We start from the raw sequence: 21,161 nt of genomic DNA, 5'->3' as shown, positions 1-21,161 counted from the left end.
CAGTTACCAAACTTGAAGTAGGTTAATGTTTCCAATGCACAGCAAGGTCCAAAAGCAAAGCTTGATTTTTACTTTTTTTTTTTTAAAGCTGTCAGCACTCATTCATTCAAGGATCTGTTGTATTTATCTGTTTACCTACATCAGGACATTTTAAAATTAATGTCCTGTTGTAGGTAAACAGATAAATAGAGACCAAAGACCTAGGCACTATTTGTAGAATTCAGAGGGATTACTTTAAAGATAATCAGCCATTTTGTTTTTCTGCAGTGACAATTGTGATTTATTGCTAAATAAGTCTTTACTTGTGAGAATTTGCATGGGGAGTCATCCAAGAAAAACAGGAGGCAGTGGGACTTGTATCAGAAGGCAGGTGTATTTTTGGGTAGTTCTTGTTTAGCATCTCCCCCTCACCATTACACTTGCCTAAAATTTTCAGGCTCTGAATACTTTGGACCTGGGCTCTGGATCAAGACTCTGCCGGGGTGGGGATGAAGGCAGGCATGGGGTTGTTTGTGGCAAAGGGAACGGGGATGCAGCGTGGAGGAGGCTGTCAGTGTGTGTGAGTACGTATATCCTTTTCTTCTTTCCTTTGAAGTCAGAGATATGTAATGTCTCCTTCCCTTTTTCTGTGTAGAAGCGACCCAATGCAGGCAGGTTCCCTGGCACATATGTGTTGGCTGTAAATTTGTATATGTTTTGTTGCATGTACTTTCTGTTACTTTCCAAACTCACAAGTCTGTGTATCCTGGGCAAGTGTTTGTGGTGTTTGGGATTCTTTAGGAATTATGTATGGAAACTAATAACTGGATTTTGGGAGGACAGGACTGAGTCTCAAACTTATCTTTTAAAGGTGGGCTTATTTGTCAAAAAAGGGAGGAAATAAGGAAATAGCCAGCGCAAAGTGCTCGCTGCAGTATGTCAGGAGCTAGAAACTGAAAACTATTAATGCAAGTATGTGGCCTGGAGGAATAAATATATTAGATGATCTCCTAATGGATGATTTTTACTTTTTAACTTGAGGGGGTGGGGGTGGGGGGGGTAGGAGAAAGGAGTTTATGTTGCTTACGTTGCTCTGAGTTATTTGCTTGACATTGATGATAAGTTTTTCTGTGTCATTGTAGTGAGAAATCACAGGAAGTTTCTTCATCTGGGATAGGAAGAGACTTGATGCTTCACATTTTAATATCCCTGAACTTCTGAAATATGTTACAACTTGTGTGCTTCTCCTGAGAAGCCCTGGAAAGGAGCAGAAGTGGTTTCAAAGGCAGGAGGAGAGTTAAAAGTACCAGTGTTAAAAAAGCAATCTGTGTAAACTGTTTTACGACTTAAGAGTTATGCAAAGCTGTATCTTTCCTTGGCCTCATGCCCCAGATTGCATGTCCATAAAGCACTGCAACCCTCCTCTGACACATTTTATAGCATACTTCAGCTTTGAGGAAAATAAACTAGTTGTTAAAATGCTTCTGCAAGTCCCATGGTCTGTCCCATCAACCTATGGACAAGGGGACCTATGAGACTGTCTCATATATATGTAGGATGAGAAGTCTTGGGGGCTTATATGCTTGATGGTGTTTGTACTATGAGCAAGGTGCACTTACTATTCCCAGTTATGATGATGCATAGCTGTACCGTAAATATGTTCCCCACTACCTGTGATGTAGTTAATCCAGGTGATTGCATGTAACTGATGTTACACAGCCTTATGAAACTGCTACAGTCTGGTGTGTAGTCTAATCATAAGTAGCAATAGTTGTATCATAACAACTGCATCTTCAGCTTAAAAGGGGTGCTTGTAAAAGATGACATCATCAGCTCCTAGAAAGGTAAAAACAGGATCTACATCATAATTTATGTGAATAACAATGAATAACTAATCTTCCACATTCTTTGTAGTTTGTGGTGTCTTAGTTTTGAGTACCTAAATCTGAACTCCTTCAATGATTATATACATTTGTAGTTTTATGCATACAAAACCTTACAGGAGAATCCAGCTGGTGCAGAACCCTGAAGCTCTGGCAGGAGACAGGAGACAAACCATGACAAGTGCGATCATCTGTAGCCATTCCCCTAAAACACCCTTGAGACACGTTGTCCTGCCCACTGTCCTCAGAGGTCTGCGGGTGGGAACCTCCCACGTCACTTCTGCGCTTTTACGTCTGATCCCAGATGGATCCCACGTTGCATGAGGAGGAGGGAGAATGAAAAGATAATGAGCAGAGGAACTCAAAAGCAAACTACTTTTTATCTGTAAAGGGCTTGATCCTCATTGCTCTGACATGTTTCTTGCAGTGCAAATGAAGAACTGATGTGTGAATTAGAGCAATTTATGCACATTTAAAGAACTTTATGGTTCTGTAATTAGATGGGCATCTCTACAGAAACTACATGTCAGCAGCCTATATAGAAGAGATGAGGAAACTGATATCTTTTATGTTGTTTGCTCTATGTCTCTTTTAGATCCAATGCACAGTCCAGCTAAATGTTTCTTTAGATTTTGTTCCCATAAGAGGCTCTTACTACAACAGCATCCTATTAAGAGGGCCTTTTTATTATTATTTTGAGGTGTTTATGTTTGCTGGGATAATGCAACTCTATAAATAGAATGCTTTCCACTTTGTTTTTAAAACAGTTTTCTGCTTTTAATGAAATAGTTTTTAAATAGTTTCTTGCTTGGAAAAAAGCAAAATACAGCTGCTACTGGCATCTGATTAATGCTTGCTATTTCATGATAACTGTAATTAAATTCAGCTAATTCTCCACTGCAATATTTATGGAAAACAAGGACCAGAAGCTGTAGTTCAGTGTTTATACTGGAGAGTACAAGAGCACAGGAAATAACAATGAAAAGCTGTAGGGCAGGGGCCTGGGGTGGCCCGCAGGGAGCCCAGAGCTTTCACTTTGCATCGTACTGGGTGATGTGGAGCCAGTATTTGCACACCCTCCCTCATAACGTCTTCTTTTTGCCTCCATTTCTTTTCTTCTGCTATGAAGGATGTGTCAGCAAAGCAGTCTTGGAGCTTCAAACTTCGAAAGATTGCTTCAAACTGTGCCTCAGCCTTCACTGCTGCGGAGGTGCCCCTCTGACTGGGCAACCATCAGGGGGATTTAGAGCCACTTTTGCCTTCAGTTTAAGATTTAAGGGAAGAACAGAGAAACATCATTTCCCTGGAGACTCCTCTTTGGTGACAGCTTCTGAAATACCCAAGCTCTGACAAACAGATGTGGTGGCAGCTCATGGATAGCTTAGTGGTTACAGCAGTACCACTGCTCTCAGCTTATTACATGGACATGAAGCGATGACAAGAATGTCTCCAAAACTGTTGTGTTTTTTATTTTTTTTTTCCTATGTGGCTGTGCCTGTCCGATCTGATCATAGGAATTCCTGCAACAACTTTCAAAATCATTACCTAAACCCCACTGTTTCACGCCTCAGTAGGCAACTGTTCTGTTAAAACCAAGTTTTCACTTTATGTGCCCGCAAAATATTGGCATGGTCTGCACAATGGCAGGCAGGTAATCCTCCACAGTAACATGGCCAGAGGAGGGAGAGGCTGACTGCAGGCAGACAGTGAAAAGTGCTTGTACACCACAACTGGCTCACCTTGGTTTTACTAACGCGTTTTTTGGAATGAATACTAAGTACATGTAGCAACACTGTGTATCCTGAGCATAAAGACAAAGTCTGTTGCTCAGAGAACAAATAATCGCAATACACTATAGGGACAGGAAAATGGAGCATTAACCTTGCAAACACCCATGGGGTAAATTTAAACATTCAAACTCTCCCCACCATCAGCTGCTGTGCATAAATACTGATGATACATTTCCCAAGCTCAGAGCTCCAGGGTGTGATTTGTGAGCAAGCCTTTGACCTGGTCTTACTCAGAATGCAACTTTTGCCTGTTGTATGAACAATGGATGCATGCCTGGGTTTGAATTGGGAGAACACATAGCTTTTGAGGCATATGCCACAGAGCTGCCTACCATAAAATGTCATCCAGAGTCTGCCCATAAGTATTCAGAGGAACACAACATTCTGGTTACATACTAGGTGAATATCTTATCATGCAGCAGGAGAGATGCTGGCGCATGTGGCACTTGAGTGTTAGAGGTGATAGAGGCTGCGTGGTCTGAAAAGGCTACTGAAGTAGCCTGTATGGTCGCTGTCTTCCAGCTACCAATTCTTTCTCAGTGTTTCATTGAAGATGGCTCAGTGGTTCAAATGTTACTTAACCCTTGGGACATCTTAGTTAAATTTCAGCCTTGCAGTAGATTTGTGGGTACTAGTTACCCTGATGTAATGTGGGGATTAAAGTAAATCTATTAAAAACCTTTGGCTAGGCTATTTCTTCATCCAGACAAAAACATCCTTTCTAGAGGAGAAAAAAACAACCCCACCGCCAAATATTTTTGATAAGCCTGACAGGTTTAGAATAGAATATTTCAAATTTTAGTTTCAGTACTAGATGCTTTTTTTCAGTGCCCTACTTTCTCAGGCTTTTTTATAATGTTATTGTGTGCAACTAAGAGAGAAGAGCTTGCTTGTCTTCTTCAAGTTTATTTAGAGCTTTTCATTGACTAATGCCTTTTGTCACAAGTGACAGTGAAGGACCTGTTTGGTAATAGAGATCAATGGAGATGAAGGTGACATTTCAGAGCAGTGTTTTAAAACTAATGCATTGCTATTTATCTGACCATAGCACCTAGGAACACTGGCACTGATGTCTAAGAGCATCATGACCCTGTAACTTCTGCCCCTGCTGTCCTCCTCCTAAAATGCACATTTCCTTTTTCTGTCACTCTTCTCCAACTCCATGCTTTTCAAGTTTCTTCTTGCCTGTTCTAGAAAGCTCTTTGTCAGTCTCTGGTCCTATGAATTTATTATCAACATCCTTCTCATGCTGTCAGTGGAATTAAGCACCTGTTGGCTGAAGTGGGGCTTTATCAGCAACCAATTGGTGACTTGCTTCCCCTGGGTAACTGCACCATTTGATTCTGCATGGACAGAGCCTTTAGTGGTAGGGAGGTCCAAGGGCACGAAGGGTGTCGCTTCCTTTTATTCAGTACTGAAAAGTGTGGTGTTGGCACTGAGCAAATTAAGGAAGTGTGATTTCATACTCCAGCTCTCTCTACAAATTCAAATGCACTGAAGATACTTGTGAAAAGTGCTAAAGTGATAGACAGTGAAGAACTTAAGGCCCCTTTTCACTTGGAGAAGAGGTATAGCAGAAGCTAATTGTCATCCTACATTATATACTGGAGAAATCAGCTTTGAGTATACAGTATAGTTCAATTCCCAAACACATTTAGGATTTAATCCATATCTTCTTTGCTAAGAAATCCAGGAAGGGTGGCCGTTTTCAACTCTGCAGTGATCTGAGACCAGCATATACTCAAATAAGTTTCAAAGCAGCTGCCAAATTAAAGCACTACCAATGTTGACTGGATTTGAGTAAATATTTACTACCTTGCATCCAATTACTCTTCTCTCTGTACACATAAGCTTTACCATCTGTGTCCAGAAGTACTGACTTTTGTGGTCTGCTTGCTTGACGTCCTCCACACTTAATTCTAGAATAAGAGGTCAATTCAGATAGCGCATAATGCAATTACATCAAAACCATGATCTCAGTAACTTCTGGACATAAATGAAATGAAAACATATTAATAACCTACCACACTTTCTGCCCAGCTGTCTTGCACGATGTCATGGCAATGCGTTTAGTACAGACCAAGCAAAAGAAAGACAGATTGTTTTCCCAGAATTCGCTCAGTTAATGGAGAAAAATCCACCCTGATCTAAGCTAGCTCCAGCAGTGCCTCAGAAATATTAATGTCTCAAGCTCTCATGCTTTAATAAAGTAAAAGATAATGTATTTCAATGGAAAACAATTTCTCCTAGCATTTGGTGCAGCTGATAGCTACAGAACTGGTTTGAAGCAGAGCATGCTGAGCTAATTATATTTCTTCTAAACACTGTTGATTTCTTGATTGCTAATGTGGTATTTGAGAGTCAGTGATTCTTAAATGTCAGCTTAAGAATCCATCTTTACCAGTCTGAATCCCCTAAATTCAGGTCTTGTTTTACCAATATTCCCAGTAAAGAATTACTTTCTAGTGCTTGTCTGGCAAGTGAGACAAATAACAATTTCCAAAGACTGTATTTTTTTCTGCATCACATTTAATTGGTGGGAGCATGGAGACACAGAAACACTTTCATTAATGCTTCATTATTAATCAGCGAAAGATGGATGCAGCACTTGAGGGAACCACTGACTGGTGAATTCCCTAAACAATTTACTGTAGCTTCCTTCAAAGCAGCAGCTCTTTGAAAAGATGGACAGTGCTATTAGTGTGAATGTTGCAACAGCACAACGACAATGAGCTCCCCTTTTAATGTGTTCTTGATGAAAAGGGAAAAACATCCCAATAACTGGATAACTCTAAACTGTTTGGTAAACAAATGCAAATGTGGCTCTTACTCCTAAACTTGCTTTAGGCATGCAGCTGAGCAGTGTGCAAGGTCTCAAGCAAGGATAGCAGGGACTGTGAGGTGCAGAGCAATATTTGTATGGGAAAAGGGGAGGGAGTGAAAATGGGTCCCTGATTGCTGGCATGAAGGTACATGAAAAAAGTCTTGAAAAGAAATCTGGATATGTAAATTGTTTTCCAGTGCTTGCTATAAATCTGCTTATTTGGGAGTCTGTAAGGATTGATTGTGGGAACAGTGCATGAATTCAGTTGCTCTTGTAAGCAGAACTTTTTGATTTTTAGAAACTTTTCAGTTTCTAAAATACTGTGATTATGTACAGAAATCTTTTTTCACTGTGAGGAAAGAGCTTCTGTGCTACTACCAGCAGTAAAGCAGAGTTTTAGGCAACATGGCATCCTTTTTAACTGCCTTAGTTGCACTGGCACTTCTAGGCCATAACAGACTGATGGGATGTGATGGACGGAGCTGTCATAAAACAGTAAACCATGGGGGTGTTACTCCTTGTGGTCCCGCTGTATGCCAAATCCCCTTGCTCTGCCTGTCAGTTAACCAGCTAGCAGCGTGGCTCGGCAGTCTGGTCCACTGGGGCCAGACAGGCTGAACTCTGCCTTTCTGCAGGAGGTTATGGCCTGAGTTAGGCTTCTCCTGGCATTGCAAATGAAGGTGATGGCCAAAGCAGCTCTCCAGCATCTGGCACACATTACTGTCTGCTGAAGACAGAAGAATCTATTCTCCAGTTTCAGTTTATCTCCATGCAGCTTCCTGAAACCTTTAGCTTGTCTTCTGGTTGAGCTAAATCTCTCAAACGCTGCTGTCCTCTTGGTTCGCTTGATGCTGCGTCTCCTCATCTTGTGTATCTCTGGTTGGGTGATATCTGATTTGCTTTATTTCTTCTCAGCCAAGGCTTGTAATCTTTTTGGTTTCCTTGGGAGCATTCATTCATATTGAGATATGGCATAGGAGAAGCATCCCATTATCCTATTGCTCAATCAAGTAATGTTCAGGCATGAAATGCCAATATCTGCAGGTTTTTAACCATTTTTACCCCTTTGGATGAAAATATTTGGGAGTGGAGAAACTGAGGAACACAGTTAAATTGAAAATATGGCACAGTATATTCTCATCCAACATGGAAGAATGTTGACCTTTTTTTTGAGTGTTCTCTCTCATAGGATTTTTCAGCAATGCAAATCAAATCAGATACATCCATGAGTTTACTGCTTTCAGCTCATAATGGAAGAACAGCAGGTAAGAACTGGTATATTTATTTTCTGTTTAACTCTCAGGAGCAAGTCACAAACCTGGGACCTATCACAACTGACATGGTAAGTCATTAGATAATTACATGGAAACCCCTTTTATTGAAATATCTGTGTTAAAATGTGCATGCTAAACAGAATTTTAATAGGCTATGAGTCCAACTCCCCAAGCTTTAATTTGGTAGCAGAGAAACTTCAAGCATTTTCAGCATTATTTCAAAAACACTTTAAACAGATCCCATTATAGGGCAAGAATTTTTGGAGAGAGACATTATATTGCTTTGGCATCAAAGCAAATGTTTGATAAAATGCTTATTATGACATAAAGCACATCCACAGTTTCAAGCTATAATGTCTGTGAGTTCTCTTCAATTTCAGCCTTCCCGTCCAGTTCCCTCTTCACTTTTCTGCCAGGTCACCAGCTCTTTCCTTTCACTCTAGCTCCTCTACTATATTTTATTCTTTTGCACAGGCTGAAGAGGGATCAAACCTCTGCGTTGTTATTTTGATGCTTCACCAGGCATTACACTTCCAAGTGTCTTAGTTGGTGAAGTCCCAGCCTGCAGACCTTGGGTCATCTCCCAGTCCTGTATCCCAAGAAGTCCTGGTCTCTTGGACTATGCTGACATTAGCAAACGAGTACAGCCCAAAGGACTGCAGAGGACAGCAGCTGGTGCACAGCTGGTGGTTGACACCCAGCCTGTACACATTTTAGGAGATTTTTCTTTGGGTAAGTTTTAGTCTGGTCCTGTGGTGACCAGCTAGAGCACCCTTTCAGTTTAACTTCATCTGAAAGGAACCTCATTTGGTTGTCCAGAGACTGCTTGCTGAGGGAAACAGAAACACAGAGATTTACAGAGGTAGAAGAGCAGTCTGAATTAAAATGCTAATATAGGTGGCCCCTCACTCTTCCCTGGCTTTGCATTTCAATCTCTGTCCTTTCCATTATCCCTTTGGTAAAGAGGTTTTTTTTCTATCTGCCAGGTCCTGTTTATTTGTGCTTAATGTGTGTCTCCCTTCCTGACATGAACACTCCTGGCTTGCCCTTCCTTCTCCCTGCTGCCTGAATTCCCACAGGAAGAGGAGGAGATGCTCTTCTAGTTTGGCACTTAACAGGAAAGTCCCATGGACTGAACCCTGGAATGCTTGTCAGCATACAGGTAATCTCTTCCCATGGAGAAGTCTAGGCACAGGACTGTATTTCTATTCCTTCTTCAAAATCATGAAGGATATCAAATCTCTCAATAAAGAAGTAATTAAAAAAAAGTTAGTTGTGAGAAATAATATTCTTTCCTTAATCTTAAATTTAGCTTGTTGCTTTTTTTTTTTTTTTTTTTTTAAATTTAGCCTAAATAAGGAAAATTTCATCTTGAACTCTAGGAGTTCAGCCATAGTATAAGCCCTGAATGTACAATCCAATGACAGGAAATAGCAGGCATCCCTAAATTTAGATATCACTACTCTTTTTCTTGTGATACTGCACCCTATGAATTCTCCACATGGCATAGATCTGGAGCTGCAGTTGATCATATTTTTATTAATGTTTATGCAGCAATATAAATATGTTGATTTTTTTTTTTTTTAAAGTAAGTCAACACACACAACCTTCTTCCTGTTGTAAATCTGTCAGAAGTCCTCAGGAGACCTAGACTCACAAAGCTCCAAGGCTAAGGTGGTTATAGTAAAAGTTTCATAAAATAACTTGAGTGACTAACTACTGATGTTTGTGGAATTGGTAATTGAGATAAGTGTCTGTATGAAGTACCTTTATCTATTAACTTCCCTTTCTTGTTTTCTTTTTCTTTCTGTTTTTTCCCCTAAAATTTTTTTACATATAAAAAATCTCAAGCATCCCATAATATCTATTTTTTGCATATTAAACATAAACAGCAACAGATGGAGAGTCTAAAAGCTATGTGAAAATAGGGAAAAAGGTATAAAACATTTACACGTGGCAAGAAGATCTTTGGAAGTTGTGTCTTGTGTGAAAGTTACAGCATCATCATTCTTTCTGGGTGACAGTCATATTCGGTTATTTTGCTTCTCAGAACAACTGTTGAAATCTTTTGATGCATGTCATATAACAATTTTGTTCATATTTCTTTTACTTTAGTTTTCTGGCCACATACTGTACATTTGTGAAACAAAGCTCTCAAACCTTGAAAATAAATTTCTTCCTTTTCTTTTGATTCTACCTGTGGGAATGGAAGATTTATATGCATTGAAGAAACATAGGCTGAAATAGCCATTAAATAAAATTCACAAAGTGGCATCACTATTTAAAACCTGTAGGTACTATATTTAATGGACTAGCCAATATCCAAAGAAAATGAAGGGACAAATAATAAGCAAACACTTTTAGATGGAATTTACTTCTAAATAATACCTTTCATATGAAGAAGAATTTTCTGAATCATCTTTTTCATACAGAGATTTAACCATGAGACAATGGTACAAACCCACAAGTTAAAATACCCTCTAGCTCTCTGTGTATAACAGAAACCAATTAGAAATATTAAAACTTATCAGGCCTATATTAGCCATGAGACAATGACAATCAAGATAGTTACAGCTGAGAAAAATCAAACACCATTGTCTTATTAATAAGATTTTCTTTAAAACTGTATTGATTTTCTGTAGTTACATTATTTTCTCTTGGCCAAAGAGACAATGAGAAATAGAAAGACAGACTTCATCCTTGTCTCAAAGAGTCTCCAGTTGTGGGTGCTAGGTCTTACAGTGGCTTACACACAGAAATAAAATATCAGTTTGAATTGCTTGCTGTGTGAAAGAGTTATTCTCCACCAGGTGAAATCTCTGGGACAGGATGGATGCACCTGGCAGGGGCCACGCATGGCCCAGCAGTGCAGCTGCTCCCCTGCCCACCACCACCTCTGGAGACTAGGAGAGAGGAAGGTGTGCCTCATGCCATCTGTCCTACTGCAGATTAACTGTCACCTTTACCCCATTTTAATACTATCCAGGATGAGTTACCTTTTCCAGTGTCCCCTCCCCTGCTCTCACGTTGTCAGTTTCAGCATCTCAGACACCAAATGGTCTGTGGAAGGAAAGCACTAGGGCTGGTCCACTGCTGCTTGTGCATTGGCTTGTGAAAACTTTTCGTTTCATCTTTTCTGGTGGGAGGGGCCATGCTTGCCATAGCCAGGTTCATCTGAAACCAAAATCTTTCAGAGTTACCTAATGCCTCAGTGCTGTTTTGTTGTTCAACAAAGCCTTAAAAAACCCCCACCAGTATTGCTCTATATGCTTATCCATTATAAATGTTGTTTCCCCCACTCTCCAGGACAAAAGTCTGTTGTGCCAAGGTAATTTACTCTAGTGAAGTTTTAATCAAAAACTATTAGGAATATGTGAAATGAGTATGGGAAGATGCGGTGCCCCAAGCTGCTTGTTCCCTTGGCATCCCTGTTGGGCCCAGGCTGTCTACCTCTCAGCAGATGTTTTCCTTTTCATGCTCATACAGTATAAAATCAAGCAGGACTCAGGTCTCAAGTACCTTTATTAGTGTTAAATTGGATCATTTAAACTGTTAGCCTAACATACTTAATTTGGCATTTGTGTTTTCCTAAGAGCACGGGTTTGGTTTAATTCATTTCATTTCATCCTGTACCCAGCTGTCTGTAATTTTACTATTAATTTCCGTATTTTTATGGTGACTTAGATAAATATTACTAAATTATGGAGATTTTATAAAAGCCAAGCAGGTAATGCCATTAACCTCAGCCAGTCAAAAGTAATCCTATTAATTTCCAGTCAAATTTCCACAATGAACATGCAGTCAAAGTCACAAAAATTAACCATTTCACTGCAGATCAGTAAATCATGTACTGAATACTTTTCTTCATCCATTGTTATAATGGCATGTCACCACAGAGCTGTCAACAGCCAGTGGATAGTTCTGGTCTGAGGTTCACCTTAAGGACAGTGGTGGGTTTTAACACCAGCAACTACCTGCATAAATACACAGTCACATTTGCACTGCTTGGCTCTGGCCATAGGAATGGTTTCTCCAAAGACCTCAAAGGCCATTTAAATATGAATTGATTTTTTTCTGGTGTTTTATTTGCCTCAACAGACAAATGTTTTTCTACACTTGGCATCATTTCCGTTCTGAAAAATACAAGACTTAGATTGATCAAGCTATACCTGCTCTTCTTAAGACTCTAGTAAAGCTATTGGATTAGGAAATTGAATCAGTACAAAGAATTTCCATATGGAGATTTCTATTAATAACTTTGCCTTTTTATTAAAGTGGGATAACTCTTAAAGCCTCAGAAATATTGATGAACTGAACAGCTGAAAGGGAAGTTGGCTGGCAATTTCTTCTTTGTAGGGGTTTTCTAGGGGCTTGCTTCATTCTCTGGTTGAGTTCTGGCTGATTAATCCTGGATCATGTACGATGACTGGATCCAACTGGCTCCTGCCAGAGCCTTTGAATGATACAGTCCCCTACAAATTTGGCAAGTTTTGTTTCTTTAAGGCTCTCTTAGGGCTTAACATTTCTTAGCATAATTGGGAAGAATCACAGCTGATATTCATAATGGAGCAATTGTCTCTCCAAGCCCCAAAATCCCTGGATGATAGCTCAATGCATCAAGTGACCTTCATCTCTGGATGAAAAATGTGAAATAATTAGCCTAAAGAGAGGTACGTCTGAAAAATGTTCCAAATGCTCTAAATTCTCAACCTAGGCAACTAATGCCTCTTTTTAACAGGAGTCCACTCCTGAGTGGTTCACAATTTATGTCTGTGAAAAGCTCTCAAATCTATGTCTGGACCTCAGTGTGGGCTTCTCACATCGTTCCCACCTCAGAGTGAACTCTCCTCCCCTCCTTGCCCTAGGGCATGCTCCTACAGAAGCAGCGGATATAGAGGGGCTGAGAGGCTGAGATTGCAGGCAGCTGTTTCTGCTCTCTCCAGCTTTTTTTCACTCTGTTCCTAGCAATAAGCAATTCAGCCCCGAGTTTTATCAGGACTGTCTACATCTCCAGCATCGCTGAAGAAACACAGGAGGAGGGAAAATACCTGGCAAAATAAATATATTGGGGAAGGGAACAAGAGAATTGCCAGCAAGAAAACAAATGTACAAGGGAGGAGGTGGAGGAAGAGGAATGAAAGCATGAGAGAGGATAAAAACAGACATAAAGAATAAAGAAAAAAAAAAAAAAGAAGAGGGGAAAAAACAGACAAAAGGAGAAAAGGAAGCACGTGCTGAGCATGGGTATGAGCCACCCAGAAACTGTTTATTAGACTACTAAGGGAGTTCAGCAGAGAAAAAAACATGTGAAACACTGACTCAGGACTCTCTACTGTTTATGACACAGATTATCAATGCCCAGATTGTTTCTTACAATCTTTTCCAGCAAGAATATATTTTCCTTTTGTCTGTATTATACCTCTATCTTCTATGTCTTCTATTATGATTCTTGTGGTAAGTACTGTTAGTTGAAGACACTGCTATGTTTTCATTATGAATGTGATTTTTGTCTCCCTCTGATTCCTGTTAAATATGCCAAAGTGTAGCTACTATTAGTAGTGGAGAGATGTGGTATTTGGTTAACTGTTGGGAGTAACACAACCAAATCTGCTTAAGAGTTATGCATGCAGAATGAACACAAAGGACTCTAAAATATCCCTGTAGGATGGGAGTTACAAGGAATAGTTATAAGCATAGTTTCAATATATTTAGGTAGACAAGGATAGCACCGTACTTTCAAGGTAAAATACTATCCATTTAAAGTATACTAAACAGCCTGTTAAATAAATCCTTCCTTTTAGTACACAGAGCAAAATGCGCAAAACTCTGCAAAACCCCTTCTCTTTTCACAAATCACGTGCAATGTCTCTGAATTATATAGCTTCCATCATGCCCAGAATCACGTTACTGGAGCCTAGCCTCATCGTAATCATTATCTAGCATCCATCTTATCTTTCACTGTGCCGGAAAAAAACCACACACTTGAATTCAGAAATTATTTTATCCATAGAGAAATGAGTAGCTCCAAGAAATGCCACTGTTTCCAGCCATTCCTCTTGCATTTAACCTACACAGTTCTTCCTCTTCTGGGGGGTGTAAAATACTTGTTTTCCTTACAGCAGATATGAGTCAAAAATAAATCTAAATGTGCTTTGTCTGTTCAACTGGGAAAACCCTGGGACTCAGGGTAAGCTACATGTACTCACTAAGGTCACCTTTTGTCTCCATCCTCTGCTGCTTCATTTTGAAGATGTCATAGCATGATGGCTGCACCTTCGCTGTTGGGCTGATGTGTCTGACTGCCAAGACAGAGAGCTCTCCCGGGCCATCCCATGGCAGCAAGACCTGCTGAGAGCATCCCCTCAGTGCACTTTCTGAAAGGTTTGTCCTCGGCCTGTATGACGCTGGGCAGCTGGCTATATGGGTATCCACATGCCCATCTGACAATGCGGTATGATGTCTGTCTTTCACTGAATTTATCTCCCTGTTGCCCCAATTTCCACATAGCTGCTTTCACTCTCTGATTCTGCATGGTGACCCTGAACTGAGTTTCCAGTTTTCTTTCCTCTTTTCCTCCAGAGGCCATGCCATTTTTCCAAAATCTCTATTTGGTTTTGGGGATATATTTCCACTTGGGTTTACCTATATTTTGCTATTTTTGTTGATAGATTTATGTCATTTGGCAAATGAAAGGGGGAGATAAATCTGTTACTATCTTATCTGGACTCTAGAGATTTATATTCTGTTGAACCCTTGCCAAAAATTACAAGGTATATAAACATGATTGACTAAGGAACTCATGGACCTCTAAAACTGAGAAACAGATTTGTTCATAACATGCAAAGGTGATGGGAGGAGACACAAACAGGTTCTTAAGGTTCTAAACTGTCAACTGGAAAAAAAATCGCCATCAAATCACTGCCTTCTGATTTTCATAGAAGCTCAGAATCTTACCTTTGGGTTTATTTCAAGAATGATGTAAGCATTTTGGTTTACTTATTTTTCTGCTTCAGTTAATTTAATCTTAATAAACTTTTTGGCTGTTGTAAGTTCCTAGTTATATACATAGAATACGTGTACTTTATTCCTCACAGATTTATGAGTATTTTGAAACTCACATATTTAAATGAGAGTAAAATCTGTCTGTCTAATGCCATAGGAACTGTCAGTGGCTTAATTAAATCTTATGGCTCCTGATACAACTGTGGAAAAGCATAAGGGCTTGACTTCTTGTAGGAGCTCTCAGCAAGTGAGAGCTCACTCAGGGAAGGTGCACAGCATCAGAAAGGGGTAGCATAACACTGTCTCTCACTGGCGATAGGACTGAGCTCATTTATTGCCTGCTTTATGTACTGTTGGTTTTGCTTTTGTTAAAGCTTTCAGGGTCCCTGCCTGACTTCAGGCTTCCCATTGCTCCAAACCCCAAGCAAACCTCCAGGCATACGTGCCGAATCTAAAGAGACAAGACTGGGAAGAATTGCTATTACACCTGAGTTGGAAATACAAGGCAAGTGAAATTAAATCTGTTGTTTAAGGTATTATTTGACTCTTAGTTTTACCTGAGGTGGTATATGAAGTCTAGGGCAGAGCAGGGCGATGAACCTTAACCTTCCATTCAAGTGCATTTAACCATAAAACTGTCATTTGTCATAGCATGCATGATGAATGCACAAATACAACTGCTTTCTACATTGCTCCTCATGGAGGATTTTACAGTCATGACACTGTACAGGGATCAACTGGCTTGATTTAGTTCCCTACATCTGCTGTACAGCCTCCTCAACACTGTGAGGAACCAGCCCTCAAGGCTGACATGCCTCTTCTGAGACACTGTAAAAATGCACATATTTGTGTTTGGAAAGCTTTGTGGTGGGAGGATGCTAGGGCCAGTGAGATAGATAAAGATTTTTAAACTGCTTTCTGAAAGCTGCTTCTGGGAAGTCTTCCTCTACAGTATTCAAAAGCTCTCTTAAGAAGTTATACAATCAACACTGGCTGAAATTAAGAAATTAAAGCATATGCAATACTGAAAAAGCAGAACCCCAAAACAAAACAGTTGCCTAAAGAGGAGTTCTGCCTCTAAGCTTTGTGTGTTTCAGATAGACTGGATACGACTCATACCAAATGTCTCAAAAGAATTGGAGCCTCAAGGGATCAGTAGACTTTAATGAGTAACTCTGTCATATTATTCTTTTAACCTACATCCTTCTTGCCTTTATCCCAATACTAATATGACATTCTCAGGTTCCTGGAGTAAATCAAAAATTTCCACTAACTTCAGTAAGCCAGTAGCTGAGTTCCTGAAGCATATGCCCACTGGTCTTACATGTCCACTACTTAGATGGAAGATGCTCCACAGTGGGCTCCTTCCAGGTTCCAGCCCATCCCGTGCAATTGAGCCCGTGCAGCATCCCTCCTCACTGCTGACTGTGCTTGCTCTGAAATGAGGAGGGAGCTGTGTCACCCATTCTGTGCCTGGGTCAGCTGGCTTCAGGGGCTGGAACACGGGGGAAGTGGAGAGACCTGAGGGCTGAGGAGCACTGCCAGAAGCAAGCAGCTGTAGATGAGTCAGATCTTGAGTTAGCAGTTCTGTAAGGGTTTGCTTTACCCCAAAAATATAGACACAGTTATCCAAAGGGTCGCAGGCATTCACTGTCCTGACAACTGTGAGTGATGTGATGTGATATATGCAACGTTAATACTTTTGCAGCATTAAGGATGTAAATCCTTTTTTTTTTTTTTTTCAAGAGCATAGATAGGAACCAGGAGTGCTGGGTTAAATTGTTAAAACTTTTCAAGAAACCATAATTAAAGGAGCAAATATCCAGTCTACTCTTCACTTGAGTTTGGTACCACACGGGCTTTTTGGATTTAATTGTGTTGGTCCATTTAGTTGTAGTGATCTATTTCTTATATGTTCAATGGCATTTTCTTTCAGATGGTATAGTTTAAAAAAACACCTTACCAATTCATATTATGTGGTATTCAAAGCTTTTTACATTATCTTATTGTAACTTCAAAAGCAGCGAATTATTTGGTATGTTAAAGGAAATAGGTTCCATCCACTACAACCTTGCACTGAAAGCAAAGGTTTGTAATCTGTCCTCAACTTTATTAAAAAACATAAGGTATCAGTCTTCATGGAGATCAAATACATTTCCTTACATGGTGACATACTATGTCCGATACCGTAGAATGAACTTGATATGAATTTCTATTCAGTGCATTCACCATACTGGATATTATTTAATTCTCCAGTCCTGTGTGATTGAACACACTGATCATGGAAACAGAATACTTGCTTAGCCTTGCACAACTTTGCACTGCTTTCCTTTGTTCTCTCTTGTTTTGTCATTATTTTTTTTTTTTCCCTTCTGTCTGAGGATTGAGCACTGCCTTCCCATGATGAATTTAATTCTCAGGCCCTGTCCTTGGTACCGGGATTGCACTGCCCTGACTTGGCAATAGCTCAATAAATGTCTCATCCTATGCAGCAGCCACCCTCTCTCTCTTCGTACATACGTGCTTACACAGCTATATATGTAAGGATAGAGAAGTAGAAAACCTGATAGTTTTTAATTCATTTGAGATTTCTGGTTTGGACTGTCCCCAAGGGACTTCTGTGGCAGTAGCATGAGGGCTCTTGTGTCGCTGCTTAGTCCGGGGTCTCAGTGGCACCTGTGACTTGGTGACATCCAAGTCTCATCTATTGGCTCTCAGGGGTATATGGTTTGCTATGGTTGATATTATTAAGTTTTTGGTATGAAGTACCAAAGAAGTTCGGGACACCAGTGCCTAGAGACTTAGAACAGATATTCAAGAATTAGGAAAACCAAATTATTTTATGCAATTGGGATAGAAGCTAGTATCAAGGTCAACATAGGTAATAGTGTTTTCTGTTCAAGCACAAAGCTATTGGCTCTTCTGCAGAAAAACTTCAAGTAGGTATGTCTGTTTCTAAGACAGTATCTGTGCCTGGTAGCATTGGTTTTAGCAGTTACAGCTGGCCTAGAGGAATGTGAAAATGGAAAATTTATGGGTTATCAATGCCTGTTCCTCTTTCAGGTGGTATGATCGGAAAGTTCTTTTGTATTACAGAGGATAAAATTTCTGCATTCTCTAGCACTTCTTCTATAGATTAAAGAAAGATAACCTGTCCAATCATCATTATACGCTCAAAAGCATAGATGGAAAAATCCATGTGTATCAGTTCTGTAAGTCTCAAGGAAATTTGCAGAGGAAACAAATGACCCACAACAAAAATGGATAATACTTTACAAGATTGGTACCTGGGAGCCATGTGGCTAAACTAGCAGTAAAAATGACCCATGCTTTTCAACATGAAATTAGTTCTCTGCTGAAGTATAGAAAAGATATTTTTAGGCTGCTTTACCACCTGCTCCTCATCCCTGGGATCTGTGTATTCAGTTTTGATTTATGAGGGAAAGCAGGGGGAATCAGATGAATTTTAAATGGCATATATCAAGATCATAGTAGTTTGCTCTTTTCTTCCAGGCTATATATTTTTTTAATCCTATTTTTGTACAATAGCAAAATTTTAACTGCTTGCAAAGCCAGAGAATTTTCAGTTACATCTCTTCCAATATTTTATCACTGTTCCTCTGTCAAGCAACTCTTGCTAAAGAGTAAAAGTGATATATTTGATATGTGGTGAAGCTAGCCAAAAGATAATTTGACCACAGGTCAGATCAACTGTCGCAATACATTTTTTCTTATTTATATTTATAACTTGTATGTGTACATACATGTGTATGGTTGAATTTAAAACTCTCAGAAAATGTCAGTCTTACTCCACTGTCATCAGACACTCTGTGCAGCAGTGGTGTAGTTTTGCTATTGTTCTTCAATATGTGAAACAGACTATGCTGGACATGTTATAAGGCCATTCTAAAAATAAAAATAAATATTTCAGCAAGTTAAAAAAAATCAGTTGTCTCACCCTCATGGAAAGCCAGGAAATTAAGTGTACAGTTTCCCTTCAAAACTTCTATCAAATGTCTAAATACCTCACAGAATCAGGCTTCTGTTAGCCTGGAGACAATATGATTAAAAAGACAAATAACTTCCCTGCTAATAATCCTTACCTGTATTGCTAGGTAATCTTTAATTTAACCCTAGTAAAACTCTGCTTCTGTTTCACCATATGGAAAAAAAGCTGTCTTGGTCCTACAAAAGTAATACTGCATTGACAGTTAATTATACAATTCACTCCAGTTAGTTCAGTGAATTGCACACTTCAGTCACTGTGGACCAACAGGATCAAAGACTATTTGACAGTGCCCACCAGGAGACAAAAGTAGAAGGGGTCTGGAGTAAAAGCAAGTGGGGTCCAGTCTCTCCATACAGGGAAAAAAAATTGCATAGTTATGTGTACATATGCTTTCCTTTCTATAGCTGAGAAATTACATGTACAGTTTTTAAAGAGAGTCCTTACTCTTTCTGGACCCAAGCATCTACTACTGCTGGTTAAGGATAAAAATGAAGATGAAAAAGGCAATAGAAATCAATAGAAAACTGTTTCTATGGATGTAATTAAATTAACTGACATCAAGTTATACAACTGATATTTTTAGACAATCTGGGAAGTTTTGATATAATTAATATCAGGAATCAATCAGTGATAAACACTACTGGTCTTTGGAGATAAAATTAGGTGAAGCTTCTTTACAGAAAACTTTGGGAAAAAATGACTATTGAAAATTCTGCTGAACTATTTTCTTTCTTTATAACCTTTGCTCTCTTTTTGTTTATTAGTAAACCTTTCTTATTCCATGCTCTTGATTAAAAGTTTATCTTTTCAATTTTCAACTCCAATTGTATGTCAGGGGTAAATATCATTCTTTAGAGCTTGTGAATACAGATGTCTAATGAATCTGAAGAATAGAGTCTTTATATAGACTTAGTTTTAAATGTGGTATCACTGCTTGTTTTTCCAAAACCTGCTTTTTTTCTCACAGTAATGCTGTTTTTCGTGTTTCTCATTAAAAACATCCTGATGATTAAAAATTACTCTCCTAATCAAGAGGTCAGGAAACTGAGAGAGTGAGAATGAAGAGCTTCTGTCCTAAAGATGCTTCTGTAGGTACTAAAATGTAGCAGTTCTCTGGGGTATTTTGTGACAAATATCTGCTTTTAAACATTCTTATTGAAAGTTCTTGTGTAAGTCCAAACTAAATGTTATTTGAAACAGTAAAAAAAATTCTATTTTTAAGAGACATTGTTTTGACTTTTCATCTTTCCATATCAAGAGAATGTCAACTGCATGACAGAAATGCAAATCCAGGGTGGAGAAATATATAAAATTTATAGAAAAGTCTTTTCTGGAGAATATTGCCGATTGTGTTACTCTTTTTGTTTTGTGAGAATTGTGATATAAAGAAAGAGTTTAAGAGACTTTCTTATCTAGTGAGTATTTATATCATGGACATTTATCTTTAAAATGATAAAAGCTTTAAAAACATTGAATTCTAAAATTCTTTCTTTGAACATTTAGAATTCTACTTAATTTTGCATCTTTAAATAAATAATACCAGTCTTCTCTCTTTTTACTTTTTTAATATATGTGAGACCTAAGTATTTATGCTATTCCTTCAGGCTCTCTAAAATAAATGTATGGTATTTTTTGCCTATATTTTAAAGCAAAATTATTATGGAGACTAACCTTTGAACTGTTCCTCATATATATCTGAGTCTGAAATTATTGTTATTTAATTACCGTGGAGATATGTTTTACTTGAAAAATGGCTAAATACCAGAATGTTAAACTGTATTTAAAAAGAATAAATTCTGTTTAGACAGTTTGTTTGTTCAGACAGTTATGCTTCTGGATGGATTCTTGGCATGGATAGGGGGTTTACCAGGTTGTGAATTATTGCCCAAGAATTGTGGATTTTGATCTTGTAATTCTGGATGTGCTCCAAATTTTAATGTGCTTGATCAGAGGAATGAGCTATTACTTACAGGGGAGAGATAATTGTAGAGAAGTTTCGGGATTAATGAAATATGCTCATCTATTTCATGGGTGTATAATTCCTGAATATCACCTGAGAGAAAAAATGAGTTTATACAATAAAGCAGAGCAATTTGGATTTTCACAATTGTAGCAAAGGACTTTTTAATAGTCTTTTCACAAGCAGTTGGGTTTACTCATGGCACAACCCTGGTTGTTAGCTTGCAAAGGTCTTGTCCTTGTGGAGTTCGTTCCACACATCAACTTTTTTTGTGGATGGTCCTGGTCCAACACACCCTGTGATTCTTCTGGGTTTCTGCTTTTCCAGGGTATCCAGTGTGCACTTTTTCCCATGTACTAGTATTGGCTACAGAAACAGAGCAAGTATGTGCAGCTGATGCCTTTGGTTTGACTCAGAGGGCTTCTCATTCATGCAGACAG

The sequence above is a fragment of the Strix uralensis genome, chromosome 7 (genome assembly GCF_047716275.1).
Source record: "Strix uralensis isolate ZFMK-TIS-50842 chromosome 7, bStrUra1, whole genome shotgun sequence".
NCBI classification, from domain to species: domain Eukaryota; kingdom Metazoa; phylum Chordata; class Aves; order Strigiformes; family Strigidae; genus Strix; species Strix uralensis.
Note: the sequence above shows the minus strand (reverse complement) of the source record.